The sequence below is a fragment of the Crassostrea angulata genome, chromosome 6 (assembly GCF_025612915.1).
Source record: "Crassostrea angulata isolate pt1a10 chromosome 6, ASM2561291v2, whole genome shotgun sequence".
NCBI lineage: Eukaryota > Metazoa > Mollusca > Bivalvia > Ostreida > Ostreidae > Magallana > Magallana angulata.
Window position 1 is genome coordinate 32,855,053 of NC_069116.1, and position 23,055 is coordinate 32,878,107.

The following is a 23,055-nucleotide window of genomic DNA, read 5'->3' on the forward strand; positions in this document are numbered from 1 at the left end:
ACGGAAATTAATATCACAAATTAATCACACACAAAAATAAATGATTGAGTGTTAAATCAAATGGACTCCGACTGAAATACCGTGGTCCGATTTTTGGCGCTGAATGTGTATCAAAAACATTTAATTGATTATCCTACCATCCTTTCAAATTACTCGAACTGAAAAAAGCACTGAAAAATGACATTGTGAAATGAAGTTGTTTCCTATGTTCATATTCTATTGAAGACGAACTTCGCTTTATCTTAATATGTCCCATACACGAAGGTCATCGCAAAAAATACATTAAGCTTTATTACTGGGGGGATAAACACCTTCAATGTCTAAACTTTTGCAGCTTTTTAATGCTTGTTAGCTTAAAAATTAGAACAGATTTATGTAAGGCATATTAGATGTTGATATCATATGTACACTTCTGTCACATTCTCCTGTTAACCTACCTGTACGTGTACAGTAAAACTCGTTTAGTACGATCAGGGATATAGCGAAATCTTCGAATATAGCGAAGTGTTTTTGAGTCCCCGGTAAAATGCTTAACAAATATTTCCAAAATTTTACGGTTATAACGAATTCGGATATAACGAATTTACGGATATAGCGAACTGATTTTGAGTACCGTAGAGATGAGTGATAACGAAATTTCACAATTTTATAACGAAGTTCTTTACAGTTTAAAAAATTTGCACTACCATTTAACATAATAGTTTGAATGAATTTATTTTCACATAAATTCTTCAATTCACAATCCGATTATCAAAGGTATCAAAAGATTGTTTTTCATTCTCAGTCTCACTTAGCAAAAATTGCAGTCTTGTGAAAGAAAATATGTATATAATGAATTCGCTATAGTTATTATTACGAATTCGTTATACGGATATAACGAACTACGGATATAACGAAGTAATTCCATTGGTCCCTAGGACTTCGCTATGACCGAGTTTTACTGTATATTGTTTATATTTAGATAATTATAGCACTGATAAGCTCTACAGCTTTAAGTTAATACAGAACTGAACTGTATCGGTTCATCGGTAAATTAATTACTTGTTGCTTGAATTTCCTAAGGCAATTATGGATATGCACTTAATTACCCTCATTATGATAGTGATGACTGTACGGAGGTGTTAATTGGTGACTTATTGGACCAATCATTGCGCTCTTAACCCCAGGTCACTTTCAAGACGAAACGTATCATTGGTCAACGATTTTTAGGAATCAGCAATCATACCCAATTCAGTTAATCATTCAATCAACAAACCAAAGTCATACAATAATGTGGTAGTTAAACGGTTGTCGCGGGCGCGCCAAGCGCTAAGTACAGCTTCTTCGAAGCGAATTTTCTTGTTTCCAATTCAATATATGACAACAGTAGGCAATGTACTATTTTCCTCAGTTTTAAGTTCTTGAGACCATTAAAATGTTTTGATTTATATACATAAAGTAATTGTCGAGAACGAACACACTTTTCCCACCGAAACCTGATCTATCAATGATTCCATTCGACTGCGATTGAAATAATTAATAGAAAAAGTGTCATCTCAAACAAGATACTGTTAGCAATCTTCGTCCGTATTGTTCCGTTTGGTGTCTAAAAGTAAGCGGTTTTGTAAACACAAAGTCGAGTCAGACGTTTCTTTTTTCCGGATGAAAACAGAACCTCATAATGTACCAAAGTGATTTTGTTACTAATGAGCACTGTTGGCTCTTCAAAGATCTAACTATACCGCCTGCTTTCTCCATCCCATCAATGTGCTGGTGGGGTTTTATTTTTTTCTTTCAATTCATCGATGAATAGTTTTCGCAAGAACGCTAATTTGAATGAGATTAAAAAAAAGAGAACGTCTGAAGTGAATTGGTCATCTTCCATAAGAAACAGAGGACACATGTGATCGAAACAGTGATGAGTACCTGAAAGAGAAGGGTTTTATGGATAGGCGATGCTCTGTGGAACGCTCTGTGGTACATGTGGAATTCGTGATAGGGGAAGCATTGGATATCTGACGCATTCGCAAAAGTTTAGCAGAGCGTAGTTTCGATCTACGGACCTCTGGGTTATGGGCCCAGCACGCTTCCACTGCGCCACTCTGCTGAAGGCTCCAGAGGGAGTCGAACCCTCGACCTCCAGTTTACTAGACTGGCGCTCTAACCAACTGAGCTATGGAGCCTTATATATAGACCAGTAGAGCGACCATATCAACCAGGATAAGAAAGGTAGGAATAAAAATGAAAATGATACGCCCAACGTGGGGCTCGAACCCACGACCCCGAGATTAAGAGTCTCGTGCTCTACCGACTGAGCTAGCCGGGCGGTGATTTACCTGTGGTCGCCTTGTCGCCTTTGGCTCACCTGTGTCCTTCGCTTCACTTTTACGGTCCATCTTCTCGGCGGGATTCAGTCACCCGCAACGGAAATTAATATCACAAATTAATCACACACAAAAATAAATGATTGAGTGTTAAATCAAATGGACTCCGACTGAAATACCGTGGTCCGATTTTTGGCGCTGAATGTGTATCAAAAACATTTAATTGATTATCCTACCATCCTTTCAAATTACTCGAACTGAAAAAAGCACTGAAAAATGACATTGTGAAATGAAGTTGTTTCCTATGTTCATATTCTATTGAAGACGAACTTCGCTTTATCTTAATATGTCCCATACACGAAGGTCATCGCAAAAAATACATTAAGCTTTATTACTGGGGGGATAAACACCTTCAATGTCTAAACTTTTGCAGCTTTTTAATGCTTGTTAGCTTAAAAATTAGAACAGATTTATGTAAGGCATATTAGATGTTGATATCATATGTACACTTCTGTCACATTCTCCTGTTAACCTACCTGTACGTGTACAGTAAAACTCGTTTAGTACGATCTGGGATATAGCGAAATCTCGAATATAGCGAAGTGTTTTTGAGTCCCCGGTAAAATGCTTAACAAATATTTCCAAAATTTTACGGTTATAACGAATTCGGATATAACGAATTTACGGATATAGCGAACTGATTTTGAGTACCGTAGAGATGAGTGATAACGAAATTTCACAATTTTATAACGAAGTTCTTTACAGTTTAAAAAATTTGCACCACCATTTAACATAATAGTTTGAATGAATTTATTTTCACATAAATTCTTCAATTCACAATCCGATTATCAAAGGTATCAAAAGATTGTTTTTCATTCTCAGTCTCACTTAGCAAAATTTGCATTCTTGTGAAAGAAAATATGTATATAATGAATTCGCTATAGTTATAATTACGAATTCGTTATACGGATATAACGAACTACGGATATAACGAAGTAATTCCATTGGTCCCTAGGACTTCGCTAAAACCGAGTTTTACTGTATATTGTTTATATTTAGATAATTATTGCACTGATAAGCTGTACAGCTTTAAGTTAATACAGAACTGAACTGTATCGGTTCATCGGTAAATTAATTACTTGTTGCTTGAATTTCTTAAGGCAATTATGGATTTGCACTTAATTACCCTCATTATGATAGTGATGACTGTACGGAGGTGTTAATCGGTGACTTATTGGACTAATCATTGCGCTCTTAACCCCAGGTCACTTTTAAGACGAAACGTATCATTGGTCAACGATTTTTAGGAATCAGCAATCATACCCAATTCAGTTAATCATTCAATCAACAAACCAAAGTCATACAATAATGTGGTAGTTAAACGGTTGTCGCGGGCGCGCCAAGCGCTAAGTACAGCTTCTTCGAAGCGAATTTTCTTGTTTCCAATTCAATATATGACAACAGTAGGCAATGTACTATTTTCCTCAGTTTTAAGTTCTTGAGACCATTAAAATGTTTTGATTTATATACATAAAGTAATTGTCGAGAACGAACACACTTTTCCCACCGAAACCTGATCTATCAATGATTCCATTCGACTGCGATTGAAATAATTAATAGAAAAAGTGTCATCTCAAACAAGATACTGTTAGCAATCTTAGTCCGTATTGTTCCGTTTGGTGTCTAAAAGTGAGCGGTTTTGTAAACACAAAGTCGAGTCAGACGTTTCTTTTTCCGGATGAAAACAGAACATCATAATGTACCAAAGTGATTTTGTTACTAATGAGCACTGTTGGCTCTTCAAAGATCTAACTATACCGCCTGCTTTCTCCATCCCATCAATGTGCTGGTGGGGTTTTATTTTTTTCTTTCAATTCATCGATGAATAGTTTTCGCAAGAACGCTAATTTGAATGAAATTAAAAAAAAAAGAGAACGTTTGAAGTGAATTGGTCATCTTCCATAAGAAACAGAGGACACATGTGATCGAAACAGTGATGAGTACCTGAAAGAGAAGGGTTTTATGGATAGGCGATGCTCTGTGGAACGCTCTGTGGTACATGTGGAATTCATGATAGGGGAAACATTGGATATCTGACGCATTCGTAAAAGTTTAGCAGAGCGTAGTTTCGATCTACGGACCTCTGGGTTATGGGCCCAGCACGCTTCCACTGCGCCACTCTGCTGAAGGCTCCAGAGGGAGTCGAACCCTCGACCTCCAGTTTACTAGACTGGCGCTCTAACCAACTGAGCTATGGAGCCTTATATATAGACCAGTAGAGCGACCATATCAACCAGGATAAGAAAGGTAGGAATAAAAATGAAAATGATACGCCCAACGTGGGGCTCGAACCCACGACCCCGAGATTAAGAGTCTCGTGCTCTACCGACTGAGCTAGCCGGGCGGTGATTTACCTGTGTTCGCCTTGTCGCCTTTGGCTCACCTGTGTCCTTCGCTTCACTTTTACGGTCCATCTTCTCGGCGGGATTCAGTCACCCGCAACGGAAATTAATATCACAAATTAATCACACACAACAATAAATGATTGAGTGTTAAATCAAATGGACTCCGACTGAAATACCGTGGTCCGATTTTTGGCGCTGAATGTGTATCAAAAACATTTAATTGATAATCCTACCATCCTTTCAAATTACCCGAACTGAAAAAAAGCACTGAAAAATGACATTGTGAAATGAAGTTGTTTCCTATGTTCATATTCTATTGAAGACGAACTTCGCTTTATCTTAATATGTCCCATACACGAAGGTCATCGCAAAAAGACATTAAGCTTTATTACTGGGGGGATAAAAACCTTCAATGTCTAAACTTTTGCAGCTTTTTAATGCTTGTTAGCTTAAAAATTAGAACAGATTTATGTGAGGCATATTAGATGTTGATATCATATGTACACTTCTGTCACATTCTCCTGTTAACCTACCTGTACGTGTACAGTAAAACTCGTTTAGTACGATCAGGGATATAGCGAAATCTCGAATATAGCGAACTGTTTTTGAGTCCCCGGTAAAATGCTTAACAAATATTTCCAAAATTTTACGGTTATAACGAATTCGGATATAACGAATTTACGGATATAGCGAACTGATTTTGAGTACCGTAGAGATGAGTGATAACGAAATTTCACAATTTTATAACGAAGTTCTTTACAGTTTAAAAAATTTGCACCACCATTTAACATAATAGTTTGAATGAATTTATTTTCACATAAATTCTTCAATTCACAATCCGATTATCAAAGGTATCAAAAGATTGTTTTTCATTCTCAGTCTCACTTAGCAAAATTTGCATTCTTGTGAAAGAAAATATGTATATAATGAATTCGCTATAGTTATAATTACGAATTCGTTATACGGATATAACGAACTACGGATATAACGAAGTAATTCCATTGGTCCCTAGGACTTCGCTAAAACCGAGTTTTACTGTATATTGTTTATATTTAGATAATTATTGCACTGATAAGCTGTACAGCTTTAAGTTAATACAGAACTGAACTGTATCGGTTCATCGGTAAATTAATTACTTGTTGCTTGAATTTCCTAAGGCAATTATGGATTTGCACTTAATTACCCTCATTATGATAGTGATGACTGTACGGAGGTGTTAATCGGTGACTTATTGGACTAATCATTGCGCTCTTAACCCCAGGTCACTTTTAAGACGAAACGTATCATTGGTCAACGATTTTTAGGAATCAGCAATCATACCCAATTCAGTTAATCATTCAATCAACAAACCAAAGTCATACAATAATGTGGTAGTTAAACGGTTGTCGCGGGCGCGCCAAGCGCTAAGTACAGCTTCTTCGAAGCGAATTTTCTTGTTTCCAATTCAATATATGACAACAGTAGGCAATGTACTATTTTCCTCAGTTTTAAGTTCTTGAGACCATTAAAATGTTTTGATTTATATTCATAAAGTAATTGTCGAGAACGAACACACTTTTCCCACCGAAACCTAATCTATCAATGATTCCATTCGACTGCGATTGAAATAATTAATAGAAAAAGTGTCATCTCAAACAAGATACTGTTAGCAATCTTCGTCCGTATTGTTCCGTTTGGTGTCTAAAAGTAAGCGGTTTTGTAAACACAAAGTCGAGTCAGACGTTTCTTTTTCCGGATGAAAACAGAACCTCATAATGTACCAAAGTGATTTTGTTACTAATGAGCACTGTTGGGATCTTCAAAGATCTAACTATACCGCCTGCTTTCTCCATCCCATCAATGTGCTGGTGGGTTTTTTTTTTTCTTTCAATTCATCGATGAATAGTTTTCGCAAGAACGCTAATTTGAATGAAATTTAAAAAAAGAGAACGTCTGAAGTGAATTGGTCATCTTCCATAAGAAACAGAGGACACATGTAATCGAAACAGTGATGAGTACCTGAAAGAGAAGGGTTTTATAGATAGGCGATGCTCTGTGGAACGCTCTGTGGTACATGTGGAATTCGTGATAGGGGAAGCATTGGATATCTGACGCATTCGTAAAAGTTTAGCAGAGCGTAGTTTCGATCTACGGACCTCTGGGTTATGGGCCCAGCACGCTTCCACTGCGCCACTCTGCTGAAGGCTCCAGAGGGAGTCGAACCCTCGACCTCCAGTTTACTAGACTGGCGCTCTAACCAACTGAGCTATGGAGCCTTATATATAGACCAGTAGAGCGACCATATCAACCAGGATAAGAAAGGTAGAAACAAAAATGAAAATGATACGCCCAACGTGGGGCTCGAACCCACGACCCCGAGATTAAGAGTCTCGTGCTCTACCGACTGAGCTAGCCGGGCGGTGACTTACCTGTGTTTGCCTTGTCGCCTTTGGCTCACCTGTGTCTTTCGCTTCACTTTTACGGTCCATCTTCTCGGCGGGATTCAGTCACCCGCAACGGAAATTAATATCACAAATTAATCACACACAAAAATAAATGATTGAGTGTTAAATCAAATGGACTCCGACTGAAATACCGTGGTCCGATTTTTGGCGCTGAATGTGTATCAAAAACATTTAATTGATAATCCTACCATCCTTTCAAATTACCCGAACTGAAAAAAGCACTGAAAAATGACACTGTGAAATGAAGTTGTTTCCTATGTTCATATTCTATTGAAGACGAACTTCGCTTTATCTTAATATGTCCCATACACGAAGGTCATCGCAAAAAATACATTAAGCTTTATTACTGGGGGGATAAAAACCTTCAATGTCTAAACTTTTGCAGCTTTTTAATGCTTGTTAGCTTAAAAATTAGAACAGATTTATGTAAGGCATATTAGATGTTGATATCATATGTACACTTCTGTCACATTCTCCTGTTAACCTACCTGTACGTGTACAGTAAAACTCGTTTAGTACGATCAGGGATATAGCGAAATCTCGAATATAGCGAACTGTTTTTTGAGTCCCCGGTAAAATGCTTAACAAATATTTCCAAAATTTTACGGTTATAACGAATTCGGATATAACGAATTTACGGATATAGCGAACTGATTTTGAGTACCGTAGAGATGAGTGATAATGAAATTTCACAATTTTATAACGAAGTTCTTTACAGTTTAAAAAATTTGCACCACCATTTAACATAATAGTTTGAATGAATTTATTTTCACATAAATTCTTCAATTCACAATCCGATTATCAAAGGTATCAAAAGATTGTTTTTCATTCTCAGTCTCACTTAGCAAAATTTGCAGTCTTGTGAAAGAAAATATGTATATAATGAATTCGCTATAGTTATAATTACGAATTCGTTATACGGATATAACGAACTACGGATATAACGAAGTAATTCCATTGGTCCCTAGGACTTCGCTAAAACCGAGTTTTACTGTATATTGTTTATATTTAGATAATTATTGCACTGATAAGCTGTACAGCTTTAAGTTAATACAGAACTGAACTGTATCGGTTCATCGGTAAATTAATTACTTGTTGCTTGAATTTCCTAAGGCAATTATGGATTTGCACTTAATTACCCTCATTATGATAGTGATGACTGTACGGAGGTGTTAATCGGTGACTTATTGGACTAATCATTGCGCTCTTAACCCCAGGTCACTTTTAAGACGAAACGTATCATTGGTCAACGATTTTTAGGAATCAGCAATCATACCCAATTCAGTTAATCATTCAATCAACAAACCAAAGTCATACAATAATGTGGTAGTTAAACGGTTGTCGCGGGCGCGCCAAGCGCTAAGTACAGCTTCTTCGAAGCGAATTTTCTTGTTTCCAATTCAATATATGACAACAGTAGGCAATGTACTATTTTCCTCAGTTTTAAGTTCTTGAGACCATTAAAATGTTTTGATTTATATACATAAAGTAATTGTCGAGAACGAACACACTTTTCCCACCGAAACCTGATCTATCAATGATTCCATTCGACTGCGATTGAAATAATTAATAGAAAAAGTGTCATCTCAAACAAGATACTGTTAGCAATCTTCGTCCGTATTGTTCCGTTTGGTGTCTAAAAGTAAGCGGTTTTGTAAACACAAAGTCGAGTCAGACGTTTCTTTTTCCGGATGAAAACAGAACCTCATAATGTACCAAAGTGATTTTGTTACTAATGAGCACTGTTGGGATCTTCAAAGATCTAACTATACCGCCTGCTTTCTCCATCCCATCAATGTGCTGGTGGGGGTTTTTTTTCTTTCAATTCATCGATGAATAGTTTTCGCAAGAACGCTAATTTGAATGAAATTTAAAAAAAGAGAACGTCTGAAGTGAATTGGTCATCTTCCATAAGAAACAGAGGACACATGTGATCGAAACAGTGATGAGTACCTGAAAGAGAAGGGTTTTATAGATAGGCGATGCTCTGTGGAACGCTCTGTGGTACATGTGGAATTCGTGATAGGGGAAGCATTGGATATCTGACGCATTCGTAAAGGTTTAGCAGAGCGTAGTTTCGATCTACGGACCTCTGGGTTATGGGCCCAGCACGCTTCCACTGCGCCACTCTGCTGAAGGCTCCAGAGGGAGTCGAACCCTCGACCTCCAGTTTACTAGACTGGCGCTCTAACCAACTGAGCTATGGAGCCTTATATATAGACCAGTAGAGCGACCATATCAACCATTATAAGAAAGGTAGAAACAAAAATGAAAATGATACGCCCAACGTGGGGCTCGAACCCACGACCCCGAGATTAAGAGTCTCGTGCTCTACCGACTGAGCTAGCCGGGCGGTGACTTACCTGTGTTTGCCTTGTCGCCTTTGGCTCACCTGTGTCTTTCGCTTCACTTTTACGGTCCATCTTCTCGGCGGGATTCAGTCACCCGCAACGGAAATTAATATCACAAATTAATCACACACAAAAATAAATGATTGAGTGTTAAATCAAATGGACTCCGACTGAAATACCGTGGTCCGATTTTTGGCGCTGAATGTGTATCAAAAACATTTAATTGATAATCCTACCATCCTTTCAAATTACCCGAACTGAAAAAAGCACTGAAAAATGACACTGTGAAATGAAGTTGTTTCCTATGTTCATATTCTATTGAAGACGAACTTCGCTTTATCTTAATATGTCCCATACACGAAGGTCATCGCAAAAAATACATTAAGCTTTATTACTGGGGGGATAAAAACCTTCAATGTCTAAACTTTTGCAGCTTTTTAATGCTTGTTAGCTTAAAAATTAGAACAGATTTATGTAAGGCATATTAGATGTTGATATCATATGTACACTTCTGTCACATTCTCCTGTTAACCTACCTGTACGTGTACAGTAAAACTCGTTTAGTACGATCAGGGATATAGCGAAATCTCGAATAGAGCGAAGTGTTTTTGAGTCCCCGGTAAAATGCTTAACAAATATTTCCAAAATTTTACGGTTATAACGAATTCGGATATAACGAATTTACGGATATAGCGAACTGATTTTGAGTACCGTAGAGATGAGTGATAACGAAATTTCACAATTTTATAACGAAGTTCTTTACAGTTTAAAAAATTTGCACCACCATTTAACATAATAGTTTGAATGAATTTATTTTCACATAAATTCTTCAATTCACAATCCGATTATCAAAGGTATCAAAAGATTGTTTTTCATTCTCAGTCTCACTTAGCAAAATTTGCAGTCTTGTGAAAGAAAATATGTATATAATGAATTCGCTATAGTTATAATTACGAATTCGTTATACGGATATAACGAACTACGGATATAACGAAGTAATTCCATTGGTCCCTAGGACTTCGCTAAAACCGAGTTTTACTGTATATTGTTTATATTTAGATAATTATTGCACTGATAAGCTGTACAGCTTTAAGTTAATACAGAACTGAACTGTATCGGTTCATCGGTAAATTAATTACTTGTTGCTTGAATTTCTTAAGGCAATTATGGATTTGCACTTAATTACCCTCATTATGATAGTGATGACTGTTCGGAGGTGTTAATCGGTGACTTATTGGACTAATCATTGCGCTCTTAACCCCAGGTCACTTTTAAGACGAAACGTATCATTGGTCAACGATTTTTAGGAATCAGCAATCATACCCAATTCAGTTAATCATTCAATCAACAAACCAAAGTCATACAATAATGTGGTAGTTAAACGGTTGTCGCGGGCGCGCCAAGCGCTAAGTACAGCTTCTTCGAAGCGAATTTTCTTGTTTCCAATTCAATATATGACAACAGTAGGCAATGTACTATTTTCCTCAGTTTTAAGTTCTTGAGACCATTAAAATGTTTTGATTTATATACATAAAGTAATTGTCGAGAACGAACACACTTTTCCCACCGAAACCTGATCTATCAATGATTCCATTCGACTGCGATTGAAATAATTAATAGAAAAAGTGTCATCTCAAACAAGATACTGTTAGCAATCTTCGTCCGTATTGTTCCGTTTGGTGTCTAAAAGTGAGCGGTTTTGTAAACACAAAGTCGAGTCAGACGTTTCTTTTTCCGGATGAAAACAGAACATCATAATGTACCAAAGTGATTTTGTTACTAATGAGCACTGTTGGCTCTTCAAAGATCTAACTATACCGCCTGCTTTCTCCATCCCATCAATGTGCTGGTGGGGTTTTATTTTTTTCTTTCAATTCATCGATGAATAGTTTTCGCAAGAACGCTAATTTGAATGAAATTAAAAAAAAAAGAGAACGTCTGAAGTGAATTGGTCATCTTCCATAAGAAACAGAGGACACATGTGATCGAAACAGTGATGAGTACCTGAAAGAGAAGGGTTTTATGGATAGGCGATGCTCTGTGGAACGCTCTGTGGTACATGTGGAATTCATGATAGGGGAAACATTGGATATCTGACGCATTCGTAAAAGTTTAGCAGAGCGTAGTTTCGATCTACGGACCTCTGGGTTATGGGCCCAGCACGCTTCCACTGCGCCACTCTGCTGAAGGCTCCAGAGGGAGTCGAACCCTCGACCTCCAGTTTACTAGACTGGCGCTCTAACCAACTGAGCTATGGAGCCTTATATATAGACCAGTAGAGCGACCATATCAACCAGGATAAGAAAGGTAGGAATAAAAATGAAAATGATACGCCCAACGTGGGGCTCGAACCCACGACCCCGAGATTAAGAGTCTCGTGCTCTACCGACTGAGCTAGCCGGGCGGTGATTTACCTGTGTTCGCCTTGTCGCCTTTGGCTCACCTGTGTCCTTCGCTTCACTTTTACGGTCCATCTTCTCGGCGGGATTCAGTCACCCGCAACGGAAATTAATATCACAAATTAATCACACACAACAATAAATGATTGAGTGTTAAATCAAATGGACTCCGACTGAAATACCGTGGTCCGATTTTTGGCGCTGAATGTGTATCAAAAACATTTAATTGATAATCCTACCATCCTTTCAAATTACCCGAACTGAAAAAAAGCACTGAAAAATGACATTGTGAAATGAAGTTGTTTCCTATGTTCATATTCTATTGAAGACGAACTTCGCTTTATCTTAATATGTCCCATACACGAAGGTCATCGCAAAAATACATTAAGCTTTATTACTGGGGGGGGGGGGGGACCTTCAATGTCTAAACTTTTGCAGCTTTTTAATGCTTGTTAGCTTAAAAATTAGAACAGATTTATGTAAGGCATATTAGATGTTGATATCATATGTACACTTCTGTCACATTCTCCTGTTAACCTACCTGTACGTGTACAGTAAAACTCGTTGAGTACGATCAGGGATATAGCGAAATCTCGAATATAGCGAAGTGTTTTTGAGTCCCCAGTAAAATGCTTAACAAATATTTCCAAAATTTTACGGTTATAACGAATTCGGATATAACGAATTTACGGATATAGCGAACTGATTTTGAGTACCGTAGAGATGAGTGATAACGAAATTTCACAATTTTATAACGAAGTTCTTTACAGTTTAAAAAATTTGCACTACCATTTAACATAATAGTTTGAATGAATTTATTTTTCACATAAATTCTTCAATTCACAATCCGATTATCAAAGGTATCAAAAGATTGTTTTTCATTCTCAGTCTCACTTAGCAAAAATTGCAGTCTTGTGAAAGAAAATATGTATATAATGAATTCGCTATAGTTATTATTACGAATTCGTTATACGGATATAACGAACTACGGATAAAACGAAGTAATTCCCTTGGTCCCTAGGACTTCGCTATAACCGAGTTTTACTGTATATTGTTTATATTTAGATAATTATTGCACTGATAAGCTGTACAGCTTTAAGTTAATACAGAACTGAACTGTATCGGTTCATCGGTAAATTAATTACTTGTTGCTTGAATTTCCTAAGGCAATTATGGATTTGCACTTAATTACCCTCATTATGATAGTGATGACTGTACGGAGGTGTTAATCGGTACCTTATTGGACTAATCATTGCGCTCTTAACCCCAGGTCACTTTCAAGACGAAACGTATCATTGGTCAACGATTTTTAGGAATCAGCAATCATACCCAATTCAGTTAATCATTCAATCAACAAACCAAAGTCATACAATAATGTGGTAGTTAAACGGTTGTCGCGGGCGCGCCAAGCGCTAAGTACAGCTTCTTCGAAGCGAATTTTCTTGTTTCCAATTCAATATATGACAACAGTAGGCAATGTACTATTTTCTTCAGTTTTAAGTTCTTGAGACCATTAAAATGTTTTGATTTATATACATAAAGTAATTGTCGAGAACGAACACACTTTTCCCACCGAAACCTGATCTATCAATGATTCCATTCGACTGCGATTGAAATAATTAATAGAAAAAGTGTCATCTCAAACAAGATACTGTTAGCAATCTTCGTCCGTATTGTTCCGTTTGGTGTCTAAAAGTAAGCGGTTTTGTAAACACAAAGTCGAGTCAGACGTTTCTTTTTTCCGGATGAAAACAGAACCTCATAATGTACCAAAGTGATTTTGTTACTAATGAGCACTGTTGGCTCTTCAAAGATCTAACTATACCGCCTGCTTTCTCCATCCCATCAATGTGCTGGTGGGGTTTTATTTTATTCTTTCAATTCATCGATGAATAGTTTTCGCAAGAACGCTAATTTGAATGAGATTAAAAAAAAGAGAACGTCTGAAGTGAATTGGTCATCTTCCATAAGAAACAGAGGACACATGTGATCGAAACAGTGATGAGTACCTGAAAGAGAAGGGTTTTATGGATAGGCGATGCTCTGTGGAACGCTCTGTGGTACATGTGGAATTCGTGATAGGGGAAGCATTGGATATCTGACGCATTCGTAAAAGTTTAGCAGAGCGTAGTTTCGATCTACGGACCTCTGGGTTATGGGCCCAGCACGCTTCCACTGCGCCACTCTGCTGAAGGCTCCAGAGGGAGTCGAACCCTCGACCTCCAGTTTACTAGACTGGCGCTCTAACCAACTGAGCTATGGAGCCTTATATATAGACCAGTAGAGCGACCATATCAACCAGGATAAGAAAGGTAGGAATAAAAATGAAAATGATACGCCCAACGTGGGGCTCGAACCCACGACCCCGAGATTAAGAGTCTCGTGCTCTACCCACTGAGCTAGCCGGGCGGTGATTTACCTGTGGTCGCCTTGTCGCCTTTGGCTCACCTGTGTCCTTCGCTTCACTTTTACGGTCCATCTTCTCGGCGGGATTCAGTCACCCGCAACGGAAATTAATATCACAAATTAATCACACACAAAAATAAATGATTGAGTGTTAAATCAAATGGACTCCGACTGAAATACCGTGGTCCGATTTTTGGCGCTGAATGTGTATCAAAAACATTTAATTGATTATCCTACCATCCTTTCAAATTACTCGAACTGAAACAAGCACTGAAAAATGACATTGTGAAATGAAGTTGTTTCCTATGTTCATATTCTATTGAAGACGAACTTCGCTTTATCTTAATATGTCCCATACACGAAGGTCATCGCAAAAAATACATTAAGCTTTATTACTGGGGGGATAAAAACCTTCAATGTCTAAACTTTTGCAGCTTTTTAATGCTTGTTAGCTTAAAAATTAGAACAGATTTAGCATATTAGATGTTGATATCATATGTACACTTCTGTCACATTCTCCTGTTAACCTACCTGTACGTGTACAGTAAAACTCGTTTAGTACGATCAGGGATATAGCGAAATCTCGAATATAGCGAAGTGTTTTTGAGTCCCCGGTAAAATGCTTAACAAATATTTCCAAAATTTTACGGTTATAACGAATTCGGATATAACGAATTTACGGATATAGCGAACTGATTTTGAGTACCGTAGAGATGAGTGATAACGAAATTTCACAATTTTATAACGAAGTTCTTTACAGTTTAAAAAATTTGCACCACCATTTAACATAATAGTTTGAATGAATTTATTTTCACATAAATTCTTCAATTCACAATCCGATTATCAAAGGTATCAAAAGATTGTTTTTCATTCTCAGTCTCACTTAGCAAAATTTGCAGTCTTGTGAAAGAAAATATGTATATAATGAATTCGCTATAGTTATAATTACGAATTCGTTATACGGATATAACGAACTACGGATATAACGAAGTAATTCCATTGGTCCCTAGGACTTCGCTAAAACCGAGTTTTACTGTATATTGTTTATATTTAGATAATTATTGCACTGATAAGCTGTACAGCTTTAAGTTAATACAGAACTGAACTGTATCGGTTCATCGGTAAATTAATTACTTGTTGCTTGAATTTCTTAAGGCAATTATGGATTTGCACTTAATTACCCTCATTATGAAAGTGATGACTGTACGGAGGTGTTAATCGGTGACTTATTGGACTAATCATTGCGCTCTTAACCCCAGGTCACTTTTAAGACGAAACGTATCATTGGTCAACGATTTCTAGGAATCAGCAATCATACCCAATTCAGTTAATCATTCAATCAACAAACCAAAGTCATACAATAATGTGGTAGTTAAACGGTTGTCGCGGGCGCGCCAAGCGCTAAGTACAGCTTCTTCGAAGCGAATTTTCTTGTTTCCAATTCAATATATGACAACAGTAGGCAATGTACTATTTTCCTCAGTTTTAAGTTCTTGAGACCATTAAAATCTTTTGATTTATATACATAAAGTAATTGTCGAGAACGAACACACTTTTCCCACCGAAACCTGATCTATCAATGATTCCATTCGACTGCGATTGAAATAATTAATAGAAAAAGTGTCATCTCAAACAAGATACTGTTAGCAATCTTAGTCCGTATTGTTCCGTTTGGTGTCTAAAAGTGAGCGGTTTTGTAAACACAAAGTCGAGTCAGACGTTTCTTTTTCCGGATGAAAACAGAACCTCATAATGTACCAAAGTGATTTTGTTACTAATGAGCACTGTTGGGATCTTCAAAGATCTAACTATACCGCCTGCTTTCTCCATCCCATCAATGTGCTGGTGGGGTTTTTTTTTCTTTCAATTCATCGATGAATAGTTTTCGCAAGAACGCTAATTTGAATGAAATTTAAAAAAAGAGAACGTCTGAAGTGAATTGGTCATCTTCCATAAGAAACAGAGGACACATGTGATCGAAACAGTGATGAGTACCTGAAAGAGAAGGGTTTTATAGATAGGCGATGCTCTGTGGAACGCTCTGTGGTACATGTGGAATTCGTGATAGGGGAAGCATTGGATATCTGACGCATTCGTAAAGGTTTAGCAGAGCGTAGTTTCGATCTACGGACCTCTGGGTTATGGGCCCAGCACGCTTCCACTGCGCCACTCTGCTGAAGGCTCCAGAGGGAGTCGAACCCTCGACCTCCAGTTTACTAGACTGGCGTTCTAACCAACTGAGCTATGGAGCCTTATATATACACCAGTAGAGCGACCATATCAACCAGGATAAGAAAGGTAGAAACAAAAATGAAAATGATACGCCCAACGTGGGGCTCGAACCCACGACCCCGAGATTAAGAGTCTCGTGCTCTACCGACTGAGCTAGCCGGGCGGTGACTTACCTGTGTTTGCCTTGTCGCCTTTGGCTCACCTGTGTCTTTCGCTTCACTTTTACGGTCCATCTTCTCGGCGGGATTCAGTCACCCGCAACGGAAATTAATATCACAAATTAATCACACACAAAAATAAATGATTGAGTGTTAAATCAAATGGACTCCGACTGAAATACCGTGGTCCGATTTTTGGCGCTGAATGTGTATCAAAAACATTTAATTGATAATCCTACCATCCTTTCAAATTACCCGAACTGAAAAAAGCACTGAAAAATGACACTGTGAAATGAAGTTGTTTCCTATGTTCATATTCTATTGAAGACGAACTTCGCTTTATCTTAATATGTCCCATACACGAAGGTCATCGCAAAAAATACATTAAGCTTTATTACTGGGGGGGATAAAAACCTTCAATGTCTAAACTTTTGCAGCTTTTTAATGCTTGTTAGCTTAAAAATTAGAACAGATTTATGTAAGGCATATTAGATGTTGATATCATATGTACACTTCTGTCACATTCTCCTGTTAACCTACCTGTACGTGTACAGTAAAACTCGTTTAGTACGATCTGGGATATAGCGTAATCTCGAATATAGCGAAGTGTTTTTGAGTCCCCGGTAAAATGCTTAACAAATATTTCCAAAATTTTACGGTTATAACGAATTCGGATATAACGAATTTACGGATATAGCGAACTGATTTTGAGTACCGTAGAGATGAGTGATAACGAAATTTCACAATTTTATAACGAAGTTCTTTACAGTTTAAAAAATTTGCACCACCATTTAACATAATAGTTTGAATGAATTTATTTTCACATAAATTCTTCAATTCACAATCCGATTATCAAAGGTATCAAAAGATTGTTTTTCATTCTCAGTCTCACTTAGCAAAATTTGCAGTCTTGTGAAAGAAAATATGTATATAATGAATTCGCTATAGTTATAATTACGAATTCGTTATACGGATATAACGAACTACGGATATAACGAAGTAATTCCATTGGTCCCTAGGACTTCGCTAAAACCGAGTTTTACTGTATATTGTTTATATTTAGATAATTATTGCACTGATAAGCTGTACAGCTTTAAGTTAATACAGAACTGAACTGTATCGGTTCATCGGTAAATTAATTACTTGTTGCTTGAATTTCCTAAGGCAATTATGGATTTGCACTTAATTACCCTCATTATGATAGTGATGACTGTACGGAGGTGTTAATCGGTGACTTATTGGACTAATCATTGCGCTCTTAACCCCAGGTCACTTTTAAGACGAAACGTATCATTGGTCAACGATTTTTAGGAATCAGCAATCATACCCAATTCAGTTAATCATTCAATCAACAAACCAAAGTCATACAATAATGTGGTAGTTAAACGGTTGTCGCGGGCGCGCCAAGCGCTAAGTACAGCTTCTTCGAAGCGAATTTTCTTGTTTCCAATTCAATATATGACAACAGTAGGCAATGTACTATTTTCCTCAGTTTTAAGTTCTTGAGACCATTAAAATGTTTTGATTTATATACATAAAGTAATTGTCGAGAACGAACACACTTTTCCCACCGAAACCTGATCTATCAATGATTCCATTCGACTGCGATTGAAATAATTAATAGAAAAAGTGTCATCTCAAACAAGATACTGTTAGCAATCTTCGTCCGTATTGTTCCGTTTGGTGTCTAAAAGTGAGCGGTTTTGTAAACACAAAGTCGAGTCAGACGTTTCTTTTTCCGGATGAAAACAGAACATCATAATGTACCAAAGTGATTTTGTTACTAATGAGCACTGTTGGCTCTTCAAAGATCTAACTATACCGCCTGCTTTCTCCATCCCATCAATGTGCTGGTGGGGTTTTATTTTTTTCTTTCAATTCATCGATGAATAGTTTTCGCAAGAACGCTAATTTGAATGAAATTAAAAAAAAAAGAGAACGTCTGAAGTGAATTGGTCATCTTCCATAAGAAACAGAGGACACATGTGATCGAAACAGTGATGAGTACCTGAAAGAAAAGGGCTTTATGGATAGGCGATGCTCTGTGGAACGCTCTGTGGTACATGTGGAATTCGTGATAGGGGAAGCATTGGATATCTGACGCATTCGTAAAAGTTTAGCAGAGCGTAGTTTCGATCTACGGACCTCTGGGTTATGGGCCCAGCACGCTTCCACTGCGCCACTCTGCTGAAGGCTCCAGAGGGAGTCGAACCCTCGACCTCCAGTTTACTAGACTGGCGCTCTAACCAACTGAGCTATGGAGCCTTATATATAGACCAGTAGAGCGACCATATCAACCAGGATAAGAAAGGTAGGAATAAAAATGAAAATGATACGCCCAACGTGGGGCTCGAACCCACGACCCCGAGATTAAGAGTCTCGTGCTCTACCGACTGAGCTAGCCGGGCGGTGATTTACCTGTGTTCGCCTTGTCGCCTTTGGCTCACCTGTGTCCTTCGCTTCACTTTTACGGTCCATCTTCTCGGCGGGATTCAGTCACCCGCAACGGAAATTAATATCACAAATTAATCACACACAACAATAAATGATTGAGTGTTAAATCAAATGGACTCCGACTGAAATACCGTGGTCCGATTTTTGGCGCTGAATGTGTATCAAAAACATTTAATTGATAATCCTACCATCCTTTCAAATTACCCGAACTGAAAAAAAGCACTGAAAAATGACATTGTGAAATGAAGTTGTTTCCTATGTTCATATTCTATTGAAGACGAACTTCGCTTTATCTTAATATGTCCCATACACGAAGGTCATCGCAAAAATACATTAAGCTTTATTACTGGGGGGGGGGGACCTTCAATGTCTAAACTTTTGCAGCTTTTTAATGCTTGTTAGCTTAAAAATTAGAACAGATTTATGTAAGGCATATTAGATGTTGATATCATATGTACACTTCTGTCACATTCTCCTGTTAACCTACCTGTACGTGTACAGTAAAACTCGTTGAGTACGATCAGGGATATAGCGAAATCTCGAATATAGCGAAGTGTTTTTGAGTCCCCAGTAAAATGCTTAACAAATATTTCCAAAATTTTACGGTTATAACGAATTCGGATATAACGAATTTACGGATATAGCGAACTGATTTTGAGTACCGTAGAGATGAGTGATAACGAAATTTCACAATTTTATAACGAAGTTCTTTACAGTTTAAAAAATTTGCACTACCATTTAACATAATAGTTTGAATGAATTTATTTTTCACATAAATTCTTCAATTCACAATCCGATTATCAAAGGTATCAAAAGATTGTTTTTCATTCTCAGTCTCACTTAGCAAAAATTGCAGTCTTGTGAAAGAAAATATGTATATAATGAATTCGCTATAGTTATTATTACGAATTCGTTATACGGATATAACGAACTACGGATAAAACGAAGTAATTCCCTTGGTCCCTAGGACTTCGCTATAACCGAGTTTTACTGTATATTGTTTATATTTAGATAATTATTGCACTGATAAGCTGTACAGCTTTAAGTTAATACAGAACTGAACTGTATCGGTTCATCGGTAAATTAATTACTTGTTGCTTGAATTTCCTAAGGCAATTATGGATTTGCACTTAATTACCCTCATTATGATAGTGATGACTGTACGGAGGTGTTAATCGGTACCTTATTGGACTAATCATTGCGCTCTTAACCCCAGGTCACTTTCAAGACGAAACGTATCATTGGTCAACGATTTTTAGGAATCAGCAATCATACCCAATTCAGTTAATCATTCAATCAACAAACCAAAGTCATACAATAATGTGGTAGTTAAACGGTTGTCGCGGGCGCGCCAAGCGCTAAGTACAGCTTCTTCGAAGCGAATTTTCTTGTTTCCAATTCAATATATGACAACAGTAGGCAATGTACTATTTTCTTCAGTTTTAAGTTCTTGAGACCATTAAAATGTTTTGATTTATATACATAAAGTAATTGTCGAGAACGAACACACTTTTCCCACCGAAACCTGATCTATCAATGATTCCATTCGACTGCGATTGAAATAATTAATAGAAAAAGTGTCATCTCAAACAAGATACTGTTAGCAATCTTCGTCCGTATTGTTCCGTTTGGTGTCTAAAAGTAAGCGGTTTTGTAAACACAAAGTCGAGTCAGACGTTTCTTTTTTCCGGATGAAAACAGAACCTCATAATGTACCAAAGTGATTTTGTTACTAATGAGCACTGTTGGCTCTTCAAAGATCTAACTATACCGCCTGCTTTCTCCATCCCATCAATGTGCTGGTGGGGTTTTATTTTATTCTTTCAATTCATCGATGAATAGTTTTCGCAAGAACGCTAATTTGAATGAGATTAAAAAAAAGAGAACGTCTGAAGTGAATTGGTCATCTTCCATAAGAAACAGAGGACACATGTGATCGAAACAGTGATGAGTACCTGAAAGAGAAGGGTTTTATGGATAGGCGATGCTCTGTGGAACGCTCTGTGGTACATGTGGAATTCGTGATAGGGGAAGCATTGGATATCTGACGCATTCGTAAAAGTTTAGCAGAGCGTAGTTTCGATCTACGGACCTCTGGGTTATGGGCCCAGCACGCTTCCACTGCGCCACTCTGCTGAAGGCTCCAGAGGGAGTCGAACCCTCGACCTCCAGTTTACTAGACTGGCGCTCTAACCAACTGAGCTATGGAGCCTTATATATAGACCAGTAGAGCGACCATATCAACCAGGATAAGAAAGGTAGGAATAAAAATGAAAATGATACGCCCAACGTGGGGCTCGAACCCACGACCCCGAGATTAAGAGTCTCGTGCTCTACCCACTGAGCTAGCCGGGCGGTGATTTACCTGTGGTCGCCTTGTCGCCTTTGGCTCACCTGTGTCCTTCGCTTCACTTTTACGGTCCATCTTCTCGGCGGGATTCAGTCACCCGCAACGGAAATTAATATCACAAATTAATCACACACAAAAATAAATGATTGAGTGTTAAATCAAATGGACTCCGACTGAAATACCGTGGTCCGATTTTTGGCGCTGAATGTGTATCAAAAACATTTAATTGATTATCCTACCATCCTTTCAAATTACTCGAACTGAAACAAGCACTGAAAAATGACATTGTGAAATGAAGTTGTTTCCTATGTTCATATTCTATTGAAGACGAACTTCGCTTTATCTTAATATGTCCCATACACGAAGGTCATCGCAAAATATACATTAAGCTTTATTACTGGGGGGATAAAAACCTTCAATGTCTAAACTTTTGCAGCTTTTTAATGCTTGTTAGCTTAAAAATTAGAACAGATTTAGCATATTAGATGTTGATATCATATGTACACTTCTGTCACATTCTCCTGTTAACCTACCTGTACGTGTACAGTAAAACTCGTTTAGTACGATCAGGGATATAGCGAAATCTTCGAATATAGCGAAGTGTTTTTGAGTCCCCGGTAAAATGCTTAACAAATATTTCCAAAATTTTACGGTTATAACGAATTCGGATATAACGAATTTACGGATATAGCGAACTGATTTTGAGTACCGTAGAGATGAGTGATAACGAAATTTCACAATTTTATAACGAAGTTCTTTACAGTTTAAAAAATATGCACTACCATTTAACATAATAGTTTGAATGAATTTATTTTCACATAAATTCTTCAATTCACAATCCGATTATCAAAGGTATCAAAAGATTGTTTTTCATTCTCAGTCTCACTTAGCAAAAATTGCAGTCTTGTGAAAGAAAATATGTATATAATGAATTCGCTATAGTTATTATTACGAATTCGTTATACGGATATAACGAACTACGGATATAACGAAGTAATTCCATTGGTCCCTAGGACTTCGCTATGACCGAGTTTTACTGTATATTGTTTATATTTAGATAATTATAGCACTGATAAGCTGTACAGCTTTAAGTTAATACAGAACTGAACTGTATCGGTTCATCGGTAAATTAATTACTTGTTGCTTGAATTTCCTAAGGCAATTATGGATATGCACTTAATTACCCTCATTATGATAGTGATGACTGTACGGAGGTGTTAATTGGTGACTTATTGGACCAATCATTGCGCTCTTAACCCCAGGTCACTTTCAAGACGAAACGTATCATTGGTCAACGATTTTTAGGAATTAGCAATCATACCCAATTCAGTTAATCATTCAATCAACAAACCAAAGTCATACAATAATGTGGTAGTTAAACGGTTGTCGCGGGCGCGCCAAGCGCTAAGTACAGCTTCTTCGAAGCGAATTTTCTTGTTTCCAATTCAATATATGACAACAGTAGGCAATGTACTATTTTCCTCAGTTTTAAGTTCTTGAGACCATTAAATTGTTTTGATTTATATACATAAAGTAATTGTCGAGAACGAACA

General features: G+C 37.4%; 18 non-coding genes across 18 annotated transcripts; all 18 read right to left on the minus strand.

The window, feature by feature from the left end:
- Positions 1 to 2,088: 2,088 nt before the first annotated feature.
- Positions 2,089 to 2,162, minus strand: Trnat-agu (transfer RNA threonine (anticodon AGU)). The gene has a single exon. It is a non-coding gene; the product is annotated as a tRNA-Thr (tRNA).
- A 70-nt stretch (positions 2,163 to 2,232) lies between these two features.
- On the minus strand, positions 2,233 to 2,305 carry Trnak-cuu (transfer RNA lysine (anticodon CUU)). Its single transcript has one exon. It is a non-coding gene; the product is annotated as a tRNA-Lys (tRNA).
- Positions 2,306 to 4,490: 2,185 nt separating this feature from the next.
- Positions 4,491 to 4,564, minus strand: Trnat-agu (transfer RNA threonine (anticodon AGU)). Its single transcript has one exon. It is a non-coding gene; the product is annotated as a tRNA-Thr (tRNA).
- A 70-nt stretch (positions 4,565 to 4,634) lies between these two features.
- Trnak-cuu (transfer RNA lysine (anticodon CUU)) lies at positions 4,635 to 4,707 on the minus strand. The gene has a single exon. It is a non-coding gene; the product is annotated as a tRNA-Lys (tRNA).
- Positions 4,708 to 6,889: 2,182 nt separating this feature from the next.
- On the minus strand, positions 6,890 to 6,963 carry Trnat-agu (transfer RNA threonine (anticodon AGU)). Its single transcript has one exon. It is a non-coding gene; the product is annotated as a tRNA-Thr (tRNA).
- A 70-nt stretch (positions 6,964 to 7,033) lies between these two features.
- Positions 7,034 to 7,106, minus strand: Trnak-cuu (transfer RNA lysine (anticodon CUU)). Its single transcript has one exon. It is a non-coding gene; the product is annotated as a tRNA-Lys (tRNA).
- Positions 7,107 to 9,288: 2,182 nt separating this feature from the next.
- Positions 9,289 to 9,362, minus strand: Trnat-agu (transfer RNA threonine (anticodon AGU)). Its single transcript has one exon. It is a non-coding gene; the product is annotated as a tRNA-Thr (tRNA).
- A 70-nt stretch (positions 9,363 to 9,432) lies between these two features.
- On the minus strand, positions 9,433 to 9,505 carry Trnak-cuu (transfer RNA lysine (anticodon CUU)). The gene has a single exon. It is a non-coding gene; the product is annotated as a tRNA-Lys (tRNA).
- A 2,185-nt stretch (positions 9,506 to 11,690) lies between these two features.
- On the minus strand, positions 11,691 to 11,764 carry Trnat-agu (transfer RNA threonine (anticodon AGU)). Its single transcript has one exon. It is a non-coding gene; the product is annotated as a tRNA-Thr (tRNA).
- A 70-nt stretch (positions 11,765 to 11,834) lies between these two features.
- On the minus strand, positions 11,835 to 11,907 carry Trnak-cuu (transfer RNA lysine (anticodon CUU)). Its single transcript has one exon. It is a non-coding gene; the product is annotated as a tRNA-Lys (tRNA).
- Positions 11,908 to 14,094: 2,187 nt separating this feature from the next.
- Positions 14,095 to 14,168, minus strand: Trnat-agu (transfer RNA threonine (anticodon AGU)). The gene has a single exon. It is a non-coding gene; the product is annotated as a tRNA-Thr (tRNA).
- Positions 14,169 to 14,238: 70 nt separating this feature from the next.
- Positions 14,239 to 14,311, minus strand: Trnak-cuu (transfer RNA lysine (anticodon CUU)). The gene has a single exon. It is a non-coding gene; the product is annotated as a tRNA-Lys (tRNA).
- Positions 14,312 to 16,486: 2,175 nt separating this feature from the next.
- On the minus strand, positions 16,487 to 16,560 carry Trnat-agu (transfer RNA threonine (anticodon AGU)). Its single transcript has one exon. It is a non-coding gene; the product is annotated as a tRNA-Thr (tRNA).
- A 70-nt stretch (positions 16,561 to 16,630) lies between these two features.
- On the minus strand, positions 16,631 to 16,703 carry Trnak-cuu (transfer RNA lysine (anticodon CUU)). Its single transcript has one exon. It is a non-coding gene; the product is annotated as a tRNA-Lys (tRNA).
- Positions 16,704 to 18,889: 2,186 nt separating this feature from the next.
- Trnat-agu (transfer RNA threonine (anticodon AGU)) lies at positions 18,890 to 18,963 on the minus strand. The gene has a single exon. It is a non-coding gene; the product is annotated as a tRNA-Thr (tRNA).
- A 70-nt stretch (positions 18,964 to 19,033) lies between these two features.
- On the minus strand, positions 19,034 to 19,106 carry Trnak-cuu (transfer RNA lysine (anticodon CUU)). Its single transcript has one exon. It is a non-coding gene; the product is annotated as a tRNA-Lys (tRNA).
- A 2,184-nt stretch (positions 19,107 to 21,290) lies between these two features.
- On the minus strand, positions 21,291 to 21,364 carry Trnat-agu (transfer RNA threonine (anticodon AGU)). The gene has a single exon. It is a non-coding gene; the product is annotated as a tRNA-Thr (tRNA).
- Positions 21,365 to 21,434: 70 nt separating this feature from the next.
- Trnak-cuu (transfer RNA lysine (anticodon CUU)) lies at positions 21,435 to 21,507 on the minus strand. The gene has a single exon. It is a non-coding gene; the product is annotated as a tRNA-Lys (tRNA).
- Between the last annotated feature and the right edge of the window lie 1,548 nt (positions 21,508 to 23,055).